This window comes from Astatotilapia calliptera, chromosome 18, assembly GCF_900246225.1.
Source record: "Astatotilapia calliptera chromosome 18, fAstCal1.2, whole genome shotgun sequence".
In the NCBI taxonomy this organism is placed as follows: domain Eukaryota; kingdom Metazoa; phylum Chordata; class Actinopteri; order Cichliformes; family Cichlidae; genus Astatotilapia; species Astatotilapia calliptera.
In genome coordinates, this window is record NC_039319.1 from 35,086,840 (window position 1) to 35,108,090 (window position 21,251).

Genomic DNA, 21,251 nt, shown 5'->3' on the forward strand with positions numbered 1-21,251 from the left:
ATTTCCAGTTAACCCTGTCAAACACTTTTTCGGCATCTAGAGAATAGTGTGGTTTCAATTTTTTTACTACATGAATAGTCTATTAAATTAAGTAATCTACATATATTTGTTGATGACTGATTGCCTTTTATGAAACCGGTTTGGTCAGGATGTTTTATGAGGGGGTTTCTCTTCTCTAATCTGTTTTTAGAGAGCTTTCAGATAATTTTATGGTCAACATTAATGAGGGATGTTGGACAATAGCTGGTGGGAAATACAGGGTCTTTGCCTGGTCGTAGCAGGAGACTAATGTAAATATGAATTCATACTTGGTGGTAGCCAGATTTGTCCAGAATTCTTTGTAGAATTCTGATGGAAAGCCGTCTGGACCTGGAGCCTTATTATTGGGTATAGTTTTTAGGGCCTCCTGGGGTTCACCTGATGTCAGTGGTGAATCCAGTGCCTTTGCTTGACTGTCTGGTAATTTCTAAAGGGTTACGTTGTCAAGAAACTTATCATGGTAGTTTTTAGTTGGGTTTATCTGTAGTGAATATAAAGTTTTATATAAGTCCCTAAAAGTGGTGTTTATTCTTTCAGGGTCATATACCGTGTTCCCAGATAAGTCTTTAATGTCACATATAGGCATTTTTTCTTTCATCCATCCATCCATTCACGTCCACTTATCCTTTTCAGGGTCGCGGGGGGTGCTGGAGCCTATCCCAGCTGTCATAGGGCGAGAGGCAGGGTACACCCTGGACAGGTCGCCAGTCTGTCGCAGGGCCAACACACAAGGACAGACAACCATTCACACTCACATTCACTCGTACATTCACACCTAGTGTGTTTCCTTCTTTAAGATCTTTCCCAGTTTTCACGTTGCTCCAGTTGCCCGTGAGTTTAATCTACAAATAGTGTGTGAAAGTCAGTTCAGTTTTCAGAATCACCTGACACACTCCAGAGGCACTATCAGACTACAGAGCTCTACACAATATTGAATTCCTTTGAAAACCTTATAGGGCCTTTCAAGTAATAACTAGCAGCCAGGAGACATGGCAACAACTACACCCATAAAAACAAGAGGGTGGCTGTCATCACTAGAGCTGTGGTTTTGTTGTGTGTGGTATTGTTAAAGAAGTATAGATGTAAGAGTTTGTTCTGGGTGGGTGGCTGTAGCTCAGGAGGTAAAGCTGGTCATCTACTAATTGGAAGGTTTGTGGTTTGATTCCTGGTTGCTCTAGTCTTGCAGAACTGGTTCTTATATAATGCTTTTCTACTCTAACTGAGCACTCAAAGCGCTTTACACAACTTCACACAGGTACTTTTTAAAAGCTCTTTCTATGTAATGCTTCACACACACATTTTTCGTAGATGCACCTATGGTATGAATTTTAAAATTTCCGTTTGTGTTATCCCATTTTCTGTAGAAGAAAAGAAAATCAGGCTCGATCTTTGAGAAAGAGTGTATTTATTTATTTTATTTAACCTTTATTTACACACATTGAGACCCAATATCTCATTTACAAGACAGACCTGTTCCAGACAAACATGTTAAACTTACAACATTAAAAAACCTGGTAAAACTGCTAAATATGTCTATTGTACACAGTCATACTACACAGTAGGCTAAACACAGCTCTGACTCTTTGTCAGGCTGGCTACAGTGCTGAAGAGAAACCCGGAGTTTCTTGTTCCTGATCACTGATGTGTAGTAAGAAGGCCCTGCTCTATGCAGGGATTTTTTTTTAAACTAGGTTTTTCTAGAGTTGTCAGAGCTCTCATTTCAATTGGACTTTTGATTTTTTAAAAGGATTGCATTATCATTTAGACTTGTAAGTTATTTTCAGTGTGTTTTTGCTGAACAGGTGCTCTATATGAAGTATGCAATCAATTTTTTTATGATAATGTGCAGCTATGTGCTATACAAATACCTACGGATAAATTAAACTGCTTTGAAATTAATTAGTGTGTGCAGAAAAAACACACACAACAAACTGTTACATATTTCCAGAAATCTCACACTGATACTCATCGGGGAATGCCAAACACTCATGCAGGCAATAAAAAACACAGGAAGTGTGATGATGATTGCCAGCAGGTGTTTGCTGGTTTATTATATGGTGGTCATTACGTTTATCATAACTTGCACTGTAGGTTGTATTTGTACATACAATACAACCAGGCAGGTTTTATATATAAATAAGTTGTGCATGATGTATCTTTTTTGCAGTTAGCTGAGTGAAGAGTAGTAGCACTTTGATATTTCCGTCTCACAACATGTAGCATTTAGCACATACAAGCTGAACAGGACTTCAATTCAAACTCTTGGTTCAGCAAGCGCCATTTTTTGAGGAGCCTGTTTCTAGGCAACATCTTAATCAAGTTTCCACCAGAGGGGGGAAAAAAAAAGCTTAATAGGCCCTCAGGGTGCGATTTTCTATCATCAGCTGTGAGACAAATCTGAGCTGTTAACAAATTAATCAGTCAAACAGGGGAAAAAGACATTTCTTATTTGTAGACAATTAGGCAACTGCTGCTCATGTGTGTTATAAGCACACAAGCAGCTACGTTTAAGGCTGATGTCTAATGGAGAAAAACCCAAAGACAAAATGCCTTGTGAAAAATTGTGATTAATTAGAATTTATGCTTTCAAACGTCTTTACTGCCTCAGTGTCATGTGTAATGAGAAATACACTCATGGAGCTGATCACTCAGACACACACGAATCACAGTGAAAAAGTTTATTGTCACACATCTATTTACACAAATCCAACCAAGGGAGCAAGCAGACAGAGAGGGAGACGAGGGTCAGTGAACGGCTGATGCGTAAACACAGTAAGTGAAACGAAAAGGGAGGATTAGTGAAACTAAGAGCTTACTTGTTACATGGGTGGGAGTTTGGGTACAGGTGGCTGAGGCCAGGCGAAGGAGAGAAGAGAATGGATAGATGGACTGGATACTTGTACTGAACTTCAGTGCTCTAAATTATAGAGAATAAAGTCCTAAATACTACGTAACATTTCCCACATTAGTTGTTATTACAGCCTCAGAATGAAAATACACATGCAAATATTAATCCAGACATCATTCTGTTTTAGAACGGAGTCTTGTTCATGAGTGAGGGGCAATGGCAGCAGGAAATTGACAGATGGACTGGGGCTGGAGCTTCAGTCGTGCACATGCTGTGGTCATTGTGGACTTCCTTTCAACATCAAACTTAGACTCATTTTATACATCATTTTTATACTGCTGTGGTCTCATGTTTTCAAAGGGAGACATGGGAAACAGTTATGTGTGAAAGGATGCAGAGTGATCAGTGGACATCTCCAAGATGGCGTGGGGGGTCTTGACGCTAAAACAAAAGTAAGCAGCTGCACAGTGGTTTTCAAGTAGAAATGTCCCCAGCTTGCCACAGGCAGTTTGCAGCAGATAGCAGATAGTCAGTTCATACAAGCACATTTGCACAAACTTCTTGTAATTTCAACAACTTCTCTTCTCAGGTCAATAAAAACAAAGATTACCCAGTCTAAAGGTCAAATGTTGAACAACATATTGATCCAATCCAAGCTGGGTCATGGCTCGACGTCCAATCTGCAGGCCTAGTTTGGACATCATATAGATGTCCAGAATTGGTCACCAACAACCAAACATAGACATGATGTGCATGTCTATCCGAAATCCAGTGTTTAGTGGGAATATCTTCAATATCTAATAACTTGGTCTAACAATAAATGTTTATTCCAGAAGTAGTAACAAAATGTGCTGCTGACCTGTTCCACTTCACTGTCCATTCCCTGTTGTAAAGCTTGTCTTTTTCTTAAGACCTGAACTCATCTATTTTATACATATAATGCACACTTGTGCTTTCATTTATTACTAATTCTCAAACTGTTATGAGAACAAGTTAATAAAGTTCAAAACTTGATTCAAAATTGGCTGATAATTAATTGTTGTGTACCTCTAGAACATTTCCAGCATGGCTGCTATTTCTGATCTCTTACTAGAAGTCCTGCCATGTCCTCTTCTATTTGGGCCTCTACAATGGGAGGTGAACTAAGCTGAATGGAGGCGAATCTAACTTTAAATCATGTGGAAGATAGTACATTGATGAAGAGCACAGGTTGTTTCTATATTTGTTCCTCTTAATGTTCCCACTCAGACCCCTGAGGCTATCACAGCACAACTCCACTTTAATAGTCTGGCCCTTGGAAATGAATTTTCTGAGCAGAATCCAATGAATGTTGGGAGAGAAAAAAATATGCATTGTCCAGGTCAGACTGCTCACCTCACACTGCTCTAAACACAGCCTCTGAAAACTGACTAATCACATGGAAGATCATGGTAACACAGAGAATATAGAGACATTAAAATTCAATGATGATTCCCAACAGTTCTTAGAAGTTTTCTGTTGCCTAATAATTCCTATATTCCTATAGTCAATGACGTGCACTGTAAGCGACAATGATTACTAAAAAAAACAAAACAAATTACTTTCATGAAATGAATACTACTGTAAACTGCTCATATTTTTCGACAGAAATGTTCGGTCAGCAAATAACTTTCCATTTATGCTGGAGTTCTAAAGCACTTTATGCTGATGTCAGTGTCAGAAGTGTTGTCACCACTGTTGCAGATGGTGTTGAAGCCAAAGCCATGAAGGCCTAGTGGAAATGTTGTGACTTGTGCTACGGCTGTGTTGAGAGCACTTGCATACACAGTGATGATATGAGAATGTTACATCATGTAAAAATATATACCATTATTATTGTGAACAATGGAACAGTCCTACTATCAACTGAAATATTTGAAAATGCACTTTTGTAGTTCCTTGTAAAATACATTGTAACAGTTTTCTCAGTATTCAGGCATGAAGATTTAGCCCAATTATTGTTATTGTTCATGATGGTCCATGCAAGGCATAAACTCTAGTCAAATTGTAATAATTATTACATTTTTAAAGAAGACTTATGCGAATACTGCTAAATACTTGTAAAAATGAGCAGTTTGTTGATGTTTGTGAAACATTCACAGCACTCAAGCACCTCATCATTTTGCGCATGTGTACACTTGACAGTTACTTAAGCATGTTAGAAAATATTGGGTGGTCTCCGAATCTCATCTCTGCTTTTCGCGGATGATGGGTTTCTGTTGGCTTCATCAGGTGATGGCCTCCAGCTCGCACTGGAACGGTTAGAAGTGAGTGTAAAGCGGTGGGAACAAGAATCATCACCTCCAAATCTGAGGCCATGGTCCTCAACCTGAAAAGGGTGGACTGCCCACTCCGGGTCAGGGACGACTTCCTGCCCCAAGTGGAGGACTTTAATTACCTCGGGGTCTTGTTCATGAGTGACGGGAGAAGGGAGAGGGAGATCGACAGACAGGCTGATGCTGCGGCTGCAGTGATGCGGATGCTGTACCTGTCTGTCGTGGTGAAGGGAGAGCTGAGAGTAAAAGGGAAGCTTTCGATTTACTGGTCAATCTACGTCCCTACTCTCACCTATGGCCACGAGCTGTGGGTAGTGACCGAAAGGATGAGATCGCGGATACAAGCAGCAGAAATGAGCTTCCTTTGAAGGGGTGGCTGGCCTCTCCCTTAGAGATAGGGTGAGAAGTTCAGCCATCCGGGAGGGGCTCAGAGTAGAGCCGCTGTTCCTCCACATTGGAAGGAGCCAGTTGAGGTGGTTCAGGCATCTGACAAGGATGCCCCCTGGGTGAGGTGTTCCGGCATTTCCCACCGGGAGGAGGCCCCAGGCTAGACCCAGGACACACTGGAGAGATTATATCTCTCGGCCTTGGTGTTCCCCCAGACAAGCTGAAGGACGTGGCTGGGGAGGGGGAGGCCGGGGATTTTCTGGTTAGACTGCTGCCCCCAGATAAGCGGAAGAAGATGAATGGATGGAAAATACTGAATGTTGAATAAACAATTTTGTTGTTTCAAAAAGGGCACATACAGGTAGATACAAAGCTGAAAATGACTCGTAGGACTTCTGAGGAATTTATCTATTATATGTCTCTTAGGTATTTTTTGCACACATGTAACATGTAAGTATAGTGATGGTGTGTTTATGTTGGTGTGTTTTTGTGGTATTTGTCTGTTGTTTCCATCGTCCTAGGCAACTGGAGTTAATGTGAGACCACTTATACAGAGATGTTAGCATCAACTCTACAATGATGGGGATTTAAAGGAGGTGAGTAGGCATGAACCAAAACTCAATGTCTAATACTAACTATTAATAACATTTAATTATACACAACGACAGTATATGGAAGATCAAACAGTGAAGCCAAAACGTCTCTATCACCCTCTGGTGTTATAAACCCCACCTTCTGTCAAATTAAGACCAAAAAGGTCTAATCAGATCACATTTCCTGAAAGATTCATTCTGCCATTATTAGTAGTTCTCATCTTGCTGATTTGGGTTCAAGGGGTCTAAGTTCTCATCAGTTAAATTTTAATTATCAACTGTAAAATTGGGATGCAACGTCATCATGACAGCTTTGATTGTCAGCTGCAGTCACGACAAACTTCCACGTCTCTGCTCCGGGACTGCAGCTAGAACCATATCCACAGCTATCTGTTTCAAACTGACAGTGTTAGGTGTTCTACAATAAACGGGAGTAACTGACAGAAGAACCTAAGGCATCCTGACTTTATTTTGGTAAGTTAAATTTGTGTTTTGAGCTAATCAATAAATTCATGCCTTTAGCAGTCAGCAAGGGAAAACAACAGTGTTTGGTAGCTTTGTACACGAACGAATTTACACTGAGTAGAGAAATCACTTTGTTGAGCTAAGTGATTTAATGCTAATTAAAAGTCAGTGCTCTAGTTCAGACATTAGCTCTGCTGCTCTGACTGCAGCAGGCAGCTGCTCAGTCACTACCTAATGCTATTGTTATTGTACTTTTATTATGAATAGTATACTGTAAGAGCAATAGGCTGGACTCTTATGCAGAGTCGAGAAGAGTAATAAGTGACGAGTAACACTATTCTTTTTGAAAGGACATAAAAAATACCTAATAGAACATAATATTTATATTCTGAGACCAAATCATGATATTTGATGTGTTAGGTTAAAATTGTTGTTTTGATTGAAGAACAGGATGTTTTTCTGTTTTTTCCTGCAGGTGACCATAATTCAGAATCAGGACAAGAAACCTGTTCCTGGTTCATGTCATCTTTGCAACTTTCCTTTTAAAAAGCACCAATAGCTCCAATGTAAAAACATTATACTGTTGGTTAGGGCTGCCACAAACGATTATTTTGATAGTCGACTAGTCACCGATTATTTTTGCGATTAGTCGACTAATCAGATCATCATCCACTGGATGTAAAACGTACAGCTTATTGCACCAGCAGCATCTGCTCTTATATAACTATCATTAGCTTACAGCTTTAAGTGTTTAAGATATGTGCTAACTAACAATAAAGACAAGATGATAGTTTATTAAATTTTAATGAAATTTGCAGATTGTTTCGGTGAAGTTGAATAAACTCAGCCGTCTGCTCCTTGCTGTCTAAAATATAACAGGATACCGAAGTATATTCTCGAGCATCTCACACTTCTGATAATCAGCTGTCTGCTTGACGTTGATTCAGCTGTGTAAAAACTATAACTTTAATCTCAGCCAAACCGATTTACTGAGGAACAAATAAAATACTGAAAAAAGCCAAACAATAACATTTTTAAGTTATCTAAGTGACTTATCTATCATGTTTAATTTGCCTGGAGTTCTCACCGGCTCTAGTGAGCCCTGCCCCCGGCTAGCTATCGAGCTGGTGGGTAACAGACGTCTCCGAAAACGTCGGAGCGCTTTTGAAAATATGCGGTGTCTTGATAAACTGAGCAGATATTTGAGGTTTACACAGCTACATTCTCACCTGAAAATATGTTAAACGTTTATTTTGTGACCCAGAAAGAATAATAAGAGTAATATTAAAACTAACCAGCTGCCGCCATCAGTGGCAGTCCTAGCCTGTTTGGCGCCCTGGGCGAACACACCCTCTGGTGCCCCCCCTCCCCCACCACACACACACACACACACACACACACACACACACACACACATTAAGGATTGTCCATTGACATAAAACTGTTGTCGGAACCATACTGAATTTCACCAGAAAAACACACACATATGAAATTCAAATTCAAATTTTATGAAGAGAGAGAGAGTATGCATAGTATGCAAACGGCTACCAAACAGCCATCATAATTTGTCATCCAATGAGAACGGGACAAATCAACAATTGACAATGACTAATTAATATTAAAACCGCCCCGCCCTCTCCTCCCTGTGCCGCAAGCAGCAGGCGTACCTCGCAAACGGAGGGCTCCCTTACTCCCAGCAAATGGGCGATAGAAAACCGATCGGTGCCTGTACCATTCCCAGTATGCGCTGGCATGACGTCGGGGCAGCATGAATACGAGCAATTTTTATTATTTTTTATTAATTTTTTTGCCGATGCCCGTGATGCCGCCCCCCCACCACGATGCCGCCCCCGGCAACCGCCCGTGTCGCCCGTATCAAAAACCGCTACTGCCCGCCATTGTTGGAAACTGAGGATGGCCGCGCTATGAATTCTGGGATAGAATGGGCCACGAAGTATACACCCGACCCATCCTTCAAATCTGGGGAAATGAAGGACGCATTTGTCGGCCGCATTTGTCGGAGTCTTCGAATTTGGACAGTCATCGTCGTGTCGCTGTAACGTAATCGGCCTACAAATGCGGGCACAGGAGGATGCGGTTCCTGAATTTGGACACAGTTATTGCTTCTTCTTCTTCTTCGAGATTTGACGGCAGCTGGCATCTTTATACATGCAGTGCTGCCATCTTCTGTTTCAGTCCGTTATTACACTCTTAAATCCTACTACTTATTCCTGCGTCTTTTGGGATCTTATAAAGTTTTAAACTACGCGTCGTCTATTAAAATAGTCGTCGACGATTTTAATAGTCGACGTAATCGTGGCAGCCCTACTGTTGGTATATAAAGTTTTTTCTTCACTTAACAAACAGGCCACATCTTAGCTATAGACTGGAAAAAGTTAAGAAAACTTCCAAACCTGAATTCTGTCAGCTTTGAGGAGTACGTGTTTGACAGTTTGTGATGATTCTTTTCTCTTTGTGATCACAGGAGCTGATTCAAATTCAGACTTCAGCATGAGCTAGTGACAGCATCATCTTATATGTCCACACTTTATGCTGAATACACTTATTTGTTTTAATACTGGAGTAAATAAAGTACACAGGCTAAACTACCATATGATGTACTGTCAGCAAAACCTGCAGCTGTTCTGTTGAGAAAGACAAATTATGGGTTCAGGTCAAATTGTTATTACATTATAATTTTGTAATTGGTTTCATTATACATATATGTGTATGTATATATATGTGTGTATATATATATATATATATATATAAAATAATAATTATTATTATTATCATTCCCTGCTCGCCCCTGTGGACGGTCTATCCTCCAAGCTTGGGTCCTCTACCAGAGGAGCTTGAGGGTCCTGTGTAACCAGTATGTAAGAAAATATATAAACAATGGGCAAATCAGAAGACTTCAGGAACGACAGGAGCCCAGAGGATGGGTAACCACAATGAAAACACAACTGCAAATGATGAAGCAATGGTTCAACTGTATTTGAAATTTTTGCACTGTATTGCATTTACAATAATAACCAAAATTGTGTGTGCGCGCACAGATACCCAAAATAAAAAAGAAACTAATGTTAGACCCGGGTCTTTTAAAGTGTCAATAGGATCCAGATCAGGCCTGTTTGGTGATCTGGTGAGTTATTGGTGTGAGTTCAGTCCACGATCGATGTATGGTTTGCACTGTTTTGTCCTACCACAGTTCAGGCAACCACACTTCAAGATTAAATTCCAAATGGGCTGTGGCTCGCCATCTATTACAATGGAAATTTATTCCTCTTCTGCGGATTTCCACAAAGTCTGTAATCCAATGTTCTCCGGGGAGTCTCAGCTCATTCTCCAACTGAAAAAAACCTGACCTAAGAGTGAGGTCAGAATTACTTCAAATGAACATTGTTCACACTTAACTAACAACACTTCTGTTTAAAGTATAAAGCATGAACAAAATATGTTTCAATTTCTAATGTTGTACAACTAATCAAATTCTAAACATTTTCATTACATGGCAATGTAGCTATCAACAATCATTAAAGCAATTCACACTGCTCATTAAAAGCAGCAAACTCAATATACTCTGCTCACTGTCAAGTAAGATAAGATAAGATAAGATAAGATAAGATAACTCTTTATTGTCATTGCACAGTCATACATAGTACAGTAGTACAATGAAATTGGAAAACTGTCCTACGTCGGCACTACATATAACACAACACGACACGATATGACACATCACAACGCAACAAACAACACAACACAGTATATTAACTTAGTATAAAAAAGAAGAATAAGTGTATTTGTATTGCACACTGTTATTATTGCACATTAATTGTGTGACAAACCAGTGTGTGAATGTGTGTGTGAATGGGTGGATGACTGGATATGTAAAGCGCTTTGGGGTCCTTAGGGACGAGTAAAGCGCTATATAAATACAGGCCATTTACCATTAATTATTATTGCACCTTGTTATAAATATAAATATTATTATTGTTATTGTTTTAAACATTGTTACCTCCCCCTAAAAAGTCCAGGGAGGTATCCAGTCAGGTCAGCTATTTACATTGATCAGGGCTATTGCCCTGTTGTAACAGCTGTCCTTGAGTCTATTTGTTCGGGACCTCAGCAGCCTGAACCTCCTGCCAGACGGCAGCAGCTTAAACACCCAGTGTCCTGGGTGTGTGCAGTCCCGTACGATGCTGTGTGCCCTCTTGAGACAGCGAGTGCTGTACAGGTCCTTCAGGGAGGGAAGAGGATGTCCAATGATTTTTTGGGCCATATTGATGACCCTCTGGAGTGCCTTTCTGTGTGCTGTGGTGCAGCTAGAGAACCACACACCGATGCAATATGCCAGCACACTTTCAATGGAGCAGCGGTAGAAGACGGTCAGCAGCTCCTTCTTCAGGTCCATTTTTCTGAGGATTCTCAGAAAGTGGAGACGCTGTTGGGCCTTCTTTAAGACCGCAGAGGTGTTAGAGCTCCATTGGAGGTCTGTGTCTATGTGCACACCCAGAAACTTGAAACTGGAGACCCTTTCCACGCACTCCCCGTTGATGCTGACAGGCTGCAGCTCGGACTTCCTCCTTCTGAAGTTAACTACCAGTTCTTTTGTCTTGGTGGTATTGAGGTCCAGGTTGTTATCTACACACCAATCTGACAGCCTCTGAACTTCAGCTCTGTATGCAGTCTCATCTCCCCCTGAGATGAGCCCCACCACGGTGGTATCATCTGCAAACTTGATGACTGTGTTGTCTGGGTGGGAACTAACACAGTCATGTGTGTATAGAGTGTACAGTAGGGGACTCAGTACACAGCCTTGTGGAGAGCCGGTGTTGAGGTTGAGGGCTGAGGAAAGATGAGGCCCCACTCTAACTCTCTATACACGGTCTGAGAGGAAGTCTCTGATCCAGCGGCAGGTGGTGGAAGGAAGTCCAATTTCCAGCAGTTTAACTATTAGTCTGTCCGGGAGTATCGTATTGAAAGCAGAGCTAAAGTCAACAAAGAGCAGCCTGGCGTAACGGCCCTGCACTTCCAGGTGAGAGATGGTGGTGTGGAGCGTTGTAGCAATGGCATCTTCAGTTGATCTGTTAGCTCTGTATGTGAACTGGAGCAGGTCGAGTGTGGGTGGCAAGCAGGACATGATGTGACGTCGGACCAGTTTCTCGAAGCACTTCATTATAACAGGTGTTAGAGCAACTGGTCGGTAGTTGTTGAGGCTGCTAATGTTAGTACGCTTTGGCAGTGGGACAATTGTGGCTGACTTTAGGCACGGCGGGATGCAGGACTGGGACAGTGAAGTGTTGAAGATCTTGGTGAAGACCCCAGCCAGCTGGTCTGCACACTCTTTTAGGACCTTTGCGGTTACCCCATCTGGTCCGGCGGCCTTCCTGGGGTTCACTGCCCTCTGTGTGTGCCTCACCTCATATTCCTGCACTATGAGGCTTGGGCTGCTGCTGCTGCCTCTGGTCCCTTCACCTCAAAGCGTGGTTCAGCTCCTCCGCAAGCTCCGCGTTACCCTCAGTCAATGTGGTATTGCAAGGTTTGTAGTTGGTTAAATGCTGAACTCCCTGCCATACCTGTTGTGAGTTGTTCGTTGTGAAGTGGTCTTCGATCCTTCTCTTGTACGCTGCCTTGGCCTCTCTGATGCCTCTTTTCAACTCAGATCTGGCTGTACTGTACTGCATACCATCACCGGATCTAAAAGCGGCGTCACGTTGCTTCAGCAGGACCTGGACCTCTTTAGTCATCCAGGGTTTCTGGTTGGAATACACCCGGAGACGTTTGTCCACAGTGACACTGTTGACACAGAAGTTAATATATGAGAGCACTGATGTTGTGTGCTCTTCAAGGTCCTGATGTTCGAACACGCTCCGGTCCGTGTTTTCAAAACAGTCCTGCAGCTGATGTGATGCACCTTCTGGCCAGGTTTTCACAGTTTTTGTGACTGGGGGGGCTCTTCTCCTAATGGGAGTGTATGCAGGGATCAGCAGCATGGACATGTGGTCTGACAAACCTAGATGTGGTAGAGGGGTTGCTCTGTAGCCTTTTTGGATGTTGCTGTAGGCTTTATCCAATGTGTTTTTCCCTCTCGTTGCACATTTAATATGCTGTTCAAATCTGGGGAATACTGACCTTAAATCAGCATGGTTGAAGTCCCCAGCTATAATGTGCACTGCGTTTGGATGGGAGTTCTGCTGATTGCTTATTGTCTTGTGCAGCTCCTCCATGGGCGAGTTAGCATTAGCATCTGGTGGTACATACACAGCCGTTACCATGACAACAGTAAACTCGCGAGGTATGTAGACGGGTCTGCACTTCACAGTCAAATATTCCAAATCTGGGGAACAATGGCTGTCTACAGTCTTTGTGTTTTTGCACCAGCTGTCATTGGTGTAGATGCATAAACCCCCTCCTTTGATCTTACCGGAGTGGCCATTCCTGTTGTGACGGTGGACCGTGCGGCCTGCTAGCTCAATAGTCGAGTCCAGAATTGATGGCTGCAGCCAAGTCTCTGTGAGTTATAATATTATGCTGCTGTTCCGTACACATTTGTTGACTGCAATTTGTAATCTCAGTTCGTCGATTTTGTTGGTTATAGAAACTATGGAAACAAACTCAGAAGGTCCTGACGACTGTAGGTGGACTCTACTTGATGTATAATAATAAAAAACACACACATCCACACAGATACACTTAGAAAAAGTAAAAAACAAAACACTGAACATGAGGAGCAGTGAGCCGCTGCGTCTGTGCGCGCTGCCATCTCGAAAGTAACAACAGTGATGAATAAAAGTAACACAATAAAACATTTCAATGCAACAGAGAGACATACTTTTTTCCCCTAACAACAGCTAATAAGTTCTCAACTAACACTTAACAACGGGAGTGTGCGTTTAGCTAGTACCCGCTAGCTACTTGCATAGTACCGTCACCATTAGCGTTTGTTTTTTGAAGCGAACAACGTCAACATTTCAGGATGCCGATCAGCGGCTATAACAGTTTGGTTACTCACCAGTGCAAAGCACTTCGTATTCATAAAACTAGCTTCGGCTATCCAAATCTGGCGGCTAATCAAGCAGACACCAACAGCTTCACTGTTTCAACAGCTACCACGTTTTCCCCACAGGTACAGCTATGGCGCGTGTGGTCTAGGCAGCCTTAGCAGCGCAACCAAACATGAAAGCACAAGGCGGGACAAACAATCCCATTGGTTGGACCGCATTTGTATCCAGGTCAAAAAATAACCTTTGAGAAACAAAAATAAATAAATAACACAAATAATGCAATTCCGTACAAAATAATTTGGATTTTTTTTCTTTAGAGTCTCTCTCCAATTATGAGTGTTTTCAACTGAACAGAATAAAACACCTTTAATAATAATTACAATAAACAGTCTCTAATTGCATCTGTTTGCCACTGGGCTACACCTGCGCAGTATCTTAGCTGTTCCTAGGACTGCGCTCTTCTGGACAGAGATCTCCGATGTTGTTCCTGGAATTTGCCGGAGCCACTCGCCTAGTTTGGGAGTCACCACACCTAGTGCTCAGATTACCACTGGGACCACCGTTACCTTCACCCTCCACATTTTCTCAAGCTCTTCTCTGAGCCCTTGGTATTTCTCGAGCTTCTCGTGTTCCTTTTTCCTGATGTTGCTGTCATTCGGAACTGCTTCATCGATCACTACAGCCGTTTTCCTTTGTTTGTCTACCACCACTATGTCCGGTTGGTTAGCCATCAACATTTTGTCCTTCTGTATCTGGAAGTCCCACAGGATCTTAGCTCGGTCATTCTCCATCACCCTTGGGGGCGTCTCCAGTTTTGACCTCGGGACTTCCAGGTTATACTCGGCACAGATGTTCCTGTACACTATGCCGGCTACTTGGTTATGATGTTTCATGTATGCCTTGCCTGCTAGCATCTTGCACTCTGCTGTTATGTGCTGGATTGTCTCTGGAGCATCTTTACACAGCCTGTACCTGGGGTCTTGCCTGGTGTGATAGACCCAGGCCTCTATGGATCTTGTGCTCAGAGCTTGCTCCTGTGCTACCATGCATTAGTGCCTCTGTGCTGTCTTTCAGTCCAGCCACTGGTAGGATTTATGAATATCAGCCACCTGCCGGTGGTAGATACCGTGCAGGGGCCTGTCCTTCCATGATAGTGCCTCCTCTTCCTCCTCATTCTTGGGTTTCTGCTGCCTGAGGTATTCACTGAGCACTTTATAATATATAAAAAGAACATTTTATATTAAATGTTAGATTTAAAAACAAGCAAACAAAATATTGTGTAGAAATATAATTTGCTTTTTTCTTTTAACAACAGGACCCAGATTCCATATTATTATTGACAGCTACATCCACCCTGGGGGAAAGTGAGTGAGACCATCAGGATAAAGCTGGGTCTGGATTCTTCGGTCCAGTGATTTTTAGAAACTTCTCCCTTTCTTACATCAAAGCTGTCCTGTGTTAGATGTTTTGTTGCAAACGCTGTCAAACCTAAAATGAGGATGTGGGCCCAGCTAGTGAATATGCCAATTGTCATGACCATTGATCAACAACCACTGATCACAGATCATTTGCCATGAGTACCATTCACAGCGAGAGAGAGAATGGCTGCAATCACAGTATGGTGGTGACAGATGTATCCTTAGGCCCCCTCCTTGATTCAGAGATGGTCTTTCCCTTTTCATGTAAATGGCCTCCTTTTCACTTCGGCAGCGGTTGTTCTTCTCTTCTGGATCAGCTGGAGCTTTCTTTAGGCGCCTTCGCAGCTTTGACAAATGTCCAGCTGGGATAAACACAATTACTCCGGGCCTTCTTGGTGTGATGTTCTTCTGCTTCTCTGGCTGCTGTGTCTGTGGGGATGGTGTTCACTCTATGTTGTAATGTCCTGATGACACCCAGTTTATATGGATCCATATGCGTAGGTAGGCTTATGGTACACATCAGCTTTTAGATGTCCCCCATTACTGATGGAAATCTCTCAGTCTAAGATAGCTAACCTGCCACTTTTCATATCCTTCCTGGTGAATTTGATGTGTTGGTTCACTGAGTTAATGGGATCTATGAATTGTGGTACGTCCTGAGATGTGATTTTCAACCAGGTGTCATCCACATACCTGAGTCAATGACTTGGTGGTGTTTCAGGGTAGGATAGCAAAGCTCTCTTTTCCACTTCTTCCATGTACAAGTTGGCCACGATGGGTGAAACTGGGGAGCCCATGGCACACCCATGTTTCTGCCTGTAGTACTGACCCTTGTATGTGAAATAGGTGGAAATAAGACACAGTTCCAAAAGCAAACACTTGGTCGATGCTGAGAGTGGTCCTGTCACTTCAGTGACTGGAATACAAGTGAAGAACAAACCGTGCACCTACCCTTGTGTGCCGGAAGGATGATATTGTAGTTGTCATTACTTAGTGATGTGAGTGAAATTACTAAGTGTGAAATTGAACAATGACCCCGAAAAAATTCAAAGAGTAATTCTTACAGTATAAAACCAAAGAAACTGTATAGATGATGCTATATGCACACTTAATAGCATCTTCCACATTATCAGTGAATCTTTTCAATGTATGTACACTCCTTTAGGGTGTGAATAAAATGTAATCCTTGATAAACCCTTTGCACAATTAATACTTGCTCTAGTGTGAAGTGACCTTGTTAAGTGCATCTATTTACCTTTCTCTATCTAATCACCCAATCACACGGTAACAACTCAATGTATGTAGGCATGTAGAGGTGTTCAGGAAAACCTGCAGAAGTTCAAAGCTACATCAAAATTGAAAGTTTATGAGGAAAATGACAGAAGATAGGTGTTGAAGATATGATTCATGCTTCTTTTACAGTCAGCTGGTTGTTTCCGTCCCCACCTCTTTCACACATCCCACTGCTGAGCTGTTCCTTTCTGTCTGTCTATTGTAGGTTTCATAGGCAGGCACTAACCCAGGATTTAATTTCAGAAGAAAAAAGGGTAGCTTTACAGCTCTGTGCAGAAGGAAAGCAGGTAGTGAGATAAAGAGAGAAATTCAGGGAGAAACAGGGTAGGCCCACGCTCTTCTCTTCTCAACCTTGCTCTAAAGGGTGAATTGAATCATAACAGTAAGTGGGCGAAAAGAAAGAGAAAAAAATCCTTTCCACGCAGATTCTGACGTACATCTCTAGCTGACTGGGGGTCATCTGATGATGTGATGAAGTAGGATAATGGGAGTATAGGAAAGAGAGAAAGTGATGGAGAGGGAGTTGTTGATAGCTTCCAACAGCTCTGGGTGTCTCCCTCTCTCTCTCTCTATTGGATTTTAATGGCTGTCTCTTTGTAAAATCTGTCCAGCTGGGGGAAATTGTCGTGACTTTCTTCCAGAAGCTGACTTAAACATACATCATATGTCATACATATTAGACATACGTATGACTTAGAAATTAACTGTTTAAAGCAAATGTCTACACTGAGTGTTGGCAATAAAGACTCTACTCTGGTAAAGAACTGTGGAACATATTCAGGGCAATAACAGTAGTTCTTATAGATTAAAACCCCCACAAAACAAAAACAGAGAGTAAATGAACACTGATGTGTTAGCTGACATTTTATTTTAGCTGTGCAAAGCAGCAACTGCATTTTCATAGTAAACCAACAGAATGGTTTTTTTTATTAATAATGCTGTTATTGCTACGTGAAGGCTTTGTGTTATGTGTTTTTGCCTTTTATACCACTTAGCTACCACAATTAGTCAACTATTTTGACCAATTTTTTTTTTAAATAAAGATTGTAAAGTATTTCATTTGGACTTTAATAACACAATAATCAGCACATTATGTCAAACAAAGATGCACAGATGGATTAAACAGTGTAATATATATGGTGTTGCATTGACAATGCACAATGATTTGGTCCTCAGAACATCAACTTGGGGCAACCGGGCATACTGTTGTGATTCTGTGTACATTATTAGAGGAGGAGGAAGGCTATAGAGTGAGCATGTGTGTGAGCTCCTCACATTTCTTTTGAATACAGCAACAAGAGAAATAAACAAGAATAACAAGAGAAAACTGGTTATTTAGATCCCCACACTCAAAAAAAATAACAATTTGAATGAACATAAACAAAAATCATGGAAAGGATTTCCACGTGATTAAATTGCATTTCTGAATTTCATGCAGCTCTAACATGATATAATTACGTTCACCTTAGAAACAAGAAATTTTTCTGTTCCAATTACAAGTTAGACTCTTGTAAATGTAACAACCACCCAATTTACTTATTTTTTTAATGCATAAGCTATACTGTGACAGTACGGTTACTTCTTTGGTGGTTTCATATATAGCCAGGGGTTTCAGACTTTGGATGAATTGGCATGAAGTTTTTGTCCACTTCAGTACTTCAGAAGCAACAGCATTTCTTTTACTTATCCTTACTTCCTACTACAGATGTGGCTTGTGCAGGTATAAGTAACCAAACAGTGAATAGCTAGAGGTGGGACAGCAAACCTTACTGGCCTTAAAAGGCCTGGCGCTGATTTGAGATGTGGTGCTTCCATTTAGATGGTTTTGCTGTGAACAGACATCATGAAGTCAAAGAAGCTCTCCATGTAGGTGAAACAAGCCGTCCTTAAGCCATCTGAGAAACTGCAATACCGCTCCAATATTAGGAGTGACAAAATCTATAGTTTGGTACATCCTGAGAAAGAAAGCAAGCAATGTTAAACTCAGCAATGCAAAAAGACCTGAATGTCCACGGAAGATAACAGTGCCATTGAGAGCATCCTCACTGGATGCATCACCACCTGGTATGGCAACAGCACCGCCTACAACTGCAAAGCTCTCCAGCGAGTAGTGCGGTGCTCTGAACGGATAATTGGAGGTGAGCTTCCCTCCCTCCAAGACATCTACAGGAAGCGCTGCCTGAGGAAAGCGGGGAGGATCATCAAGGACTCCAGTCACCCCAGCCATAAACTATTCAGACTGCTTCCATCAGGAAGGAGGTTCTGCAGCATCCGGTCCCATACCAGCAGACTGAGAGACAGCTTCTTCCACCAGGCCATCAGACTGCTGAACACGTCATAGACACCTCAGCTTCACTACTGGAACTTCAACATTATGCACTCCACACTGTACAGTAACGCCACTGTTTTGCATGTCTCAACTCTGTATATTTTATTTTATTTATTTTATATATTCTATTTATTGTTTACTCTATTTAATTTGTAAAATATGTGTACACACACACACACACACACACACACACACACACACACACACACACACACACGTAGAAAAATATTTAGTATACACATCCAGAAATGCATATACTATTATATATTGTACATATATTTATTAGTTTCAGATGTAGCCATTCTTGTATTTTGCTTGTTTACATTATTGTATTTTGCACAACTCTGTTGCTTGTGAAGCTCGCACACAAGAATTTCACTCACATGTGCTGTACCAGTGTACCTGCACATGTGATGTGACAATAAAAGTGATTTGATTTGATTTGGTGGATGATCAAAACAGAATCGAAGAATAAAATAGAATAGCCCTTTATTTTTATTTTTTAGCCAGAATTCAGTTACACTCCTAGACAAAGAGGTTGTAGTAAAGCTCTGATTGTCGCTCCTTTGTTTTGTTTGCAAGGGATATGGTGTTGATGATAGATGGAAGCGGGTTCTTGTTTTCGCAGCTGGAAGCGATAGTCAGTCCTGCATTTTATTTTTTCTCCCTGCACCGTCTGCGTCACTTGCTGTTCCAGACAATTACCCATGGTGCACCCAGTGGTCTCGCAATCTTGGGTGGGATACTGTTGATCCAACTTGAAGTAAAGTCCGGGTTCAGGCTAAGGCTGATGTTTATCAGTTTCTGATGATCAGTGCACTTCAGGAAGATACAACAAAAAGGAAACAAAAACACAAAAAGTGCACAGTAATTAGAAGCGCTGTGGTGCATCCGTACATCCGTATGCAGCGTCATCTCATCTTCATATCCATTGTGATTAGAGCAGAGCGATATGACCAAAAATATTTATGCATTAAAGTTATATAAACTTTAACAGTGCAAATACAAATTTCTCGCTGACAGTTCAACCAAAAGGCATTTCCAGTGGAAACTGGCCGACATATCCTCAGCATAACCATGTATAATATCCACAACACTTAAAAAGAGGTTATACACACACAATACGGTAATATTATGTTGAAGCACAGTACGTGTCACTCTGCGAGGCTCCTGCCTGCGATAGCCGTAATGCTCCGACAATCCATCAAGCGGTGCGGGTTCGTAGCTTAGAAAAAGTCGTACTAAAACATTTGACAGATTTTCGAGCGCCGTGCACATAAAATCGTTTCGAGGTCAGTAAACACAACCAGAGTTCATACATAAGTCACACGGGATTATAAGGGGCTCTGTCGACTTTCAGACAAATCAAAGGATTGATTTTAAGTGCGCCGTATTTTCCAAACAACACGGTAATAACGACGGCCCGCTAGCATGCGCTACCAAAAATAGTGCTTTGTTGTGTATCTGATGGACAAAAGCCAAACCAGTTCCACACCACTGAAGTTGCAGCATTTTTACAAACCAGTTCTGGTTCATCTGTTTCATTCAACGATCCGCTTTCGCCCTTCTTATTCTCCGTCGCCGCCATGCATTTTCCGCCATGTGCGTATGAAAACAAAGGCACTGCGCATGTGCATTTTACCCAAATTCTATTGCGATATTTCATTTTCTTATTATTGCCCAACATTATACCGGTATTACTGTGAACGGTATGATATAGCCCAGCCCTAATGGTGATGAGAAACTGCTTCACAACATCCAACAAAGTGAATATAGTGGATATCCAAGTCTACCATAAAAAGAAGACTGCAGGAAAGGAAATACAAAAGGTTCACTGAAAGTTGCAAGCCACTCATAAGCCTAAAACATAGATAGAATAGACTGCACTTCCAAAAAAAGCTGAAACAATGAAACAGCTCTTCAGTGTCATTTTTATTCATTGTGGCAATGTACAGAACTAAATCCCTCCAGCCCATGGAGGAATACATTAGCTACATATTAAGACTTTGTCAGATATTTTCTCTGCTGGTCACATATTGCATACCTCAGCCCTGACGTGGGTCATGAAGAGTTAGAAGTCCCTGGGCTTTTTGCGTGAGAACCTGTATTCAGGGACAAATACTAAGGTCATGTCTTTATCCTGTCTTCCTTCTCTCACCCCAACCGGTCGCAGCAGATGGCCGCCCCTCCCTGAGCCTGGTTCTGCCGGAGGTTTCTTCCTGTTAAAAGGGAGTTTTTCCTTCCCACTGTCGCCAAAGTGCTTGCTCATAGGGGGTCATATGATTGTTGGGTTTTTCTCTGTATCTATGAAGCGCCTTGAGGCGACTTTTGTTGTGATTTGGCGCTATATAAATAAAATTGAATTGAATTGAAATTGAATTGAAATTGAATAGAGAGCCATTGGATCTCATTTTAGGGTGAGTATAGGGTCATTTGATCCTTACAACCATTGCAAGAGCTTGGTCCATGGCAATAAGTTGGACTTATTCCCGGTGGGTGTTGGATTGTGTTCATGATTGTGTTCATGGGACAGGGATAGCTCAGTAGGTAAAGTGGTCGCCCCATGATCAGAAGGTCG

At 41.7% G+C, this 21,251-nt stretch overlaps 1 protein-coding gene across 6 annotated transcripts in view; it reads left to right on the plus strand.

The window, feature by feature from the left end:
- Window positions 1-21,251, plus strand: part of LOC113011304 (disks large-associated protein 1-like) — a 154,862-nt gene that overhangs the window by 36,712 nt on the left and 96,899 nt on the right. For 4 of the 6 annotated variants that reach the window (XM_026150785.1, XM_026150783.1, XM_026150789.1 and 1 more), the window contains exon 2: window positions 6,090-6,164. The exons of the other annotated variants lie outside the window; for them this stretch is intronic. The gene's annotated coding sequence lies outside the window, so the exon portion shown is untranslated. The remainder of the gene's footprint in view (window positions 1-6,089; window positions 6,165-21,251) is intronic. 6 annotated transcript variants of the gene reach the window in all.